Source organism: Mandrillus leucophaeus, unplaced genomic scaffold (genome assembly GCF_000951045.1).
Source record: "Mandrillus leucophaeus isolate KB7577 unplaced genomic scaffold, Mleu.le_1.0 Scaffold48, whole genome shotgun sequence".
In the NCBI taxonomy this organism is placed as follows: domain Eukaryota; kingdom Metazoa; phylum Chordata; class Mammalia; order Primates; family Cercopithecidae; genus Mandrillus; species Mandrillus leucophaeus.
Genome location: NW_012105142.1, coordinates 895,559 through 896,709, shown reverse-complemented (window position 1 = coordinate 896,709; position 1,151 = coordinate 895,559).

Genomic DNA, 1,151 nt, shown 5'->3' with positions numbered 1-1,151 from the left:
GCTCACTGCAGTCTCCGCTTCCTGGGTTCCCTACCTCAGCCTCCCAAGTAGCTGGGATTACAGGCGCCCGCCACCGCAGCTGGCTAATTTTTGTATTTTTAGTAGAGACAGGGTTTCACCACGTTGGCCAGGCTGTTCTCGAACTCCTGACCTCAGGAGATCCACCTGTCTCAGCCTCCCAAAGTGCTGGGATTACAGGCATGAGCCACCGCGCCTGGCCTATTTTATTTTTTATAGAGACAAGGTTTGTTGCCTAGGCTGGTCTGGAACGCCTGGCCTCAAGCAATCATCCCACCTCAGCCCCCCAAAGCCCTGGGATTACCCCCTGGCCCAGTGGTGCGGTTTTTTTGTTTTTTGTTTTTTGTTTTTGAGATGGAGTCTTGTTTAGTCGCCCAAGCTGGAGTGCAGTGGCATGATCTGGGCTCACTGCAAGCTCCACCTCCCGGATTCACACCATTCTCCTGCCTCAGCCTCCCAAGTAGCTGAGACTATAGGCGCCCACCACGCCCGGCTATTTATTTTTTGTGTTTTTAGTAGAGACGGGGGTTTCACCTTGTTAGCCAGCATGGTCTCGATCTCCTGACCTCATGATCCATCCACTTTGGCCTCCGAAAGTGCTGGGATTACAGGCGTGAGCTACCGCGCCCGTCCGGTGCGATTTTTAAAACCAGCACTCTCCTTCTCTTACTTGATGTCTTGTGTAATCTCTCTGAACAAAGATTCGCAAACGTTTGAGGAAACTGACTCTTACAGAGAATTTGCCCCGAAACTTTAAGGGGTTCAGATCCACTTGGCAAGCTCCTCTCCCCCGGTCAGATGTTGTCTATCAGTCCTAAGGATGCTAGTCCGATTTCTCCTTTAGAAGAGACAGGGCTCTTCCAGGGCTGCACGTCCTGACACGTGCACAACCATCTAGGCAGAATTTTGACGGCAGGAGCTGGACTTCCTGCTTTCTGTTAGGGAACCCCTTTTCTCTCAGTTGGGCCCAGGAACCCTTTTATTTACCTGCTCAACTCTGATCTGCCCCCACTTATGGCCCTCACCCAGCTCACCCCTTGAGCAAATTCTGTCCTGAATAGGAGTGTCTCCCCAAGTGCGGTGCAGGTACCACCTGTCCTGCAGATGAAGTTAGCTTTTACAAGGATGAAATA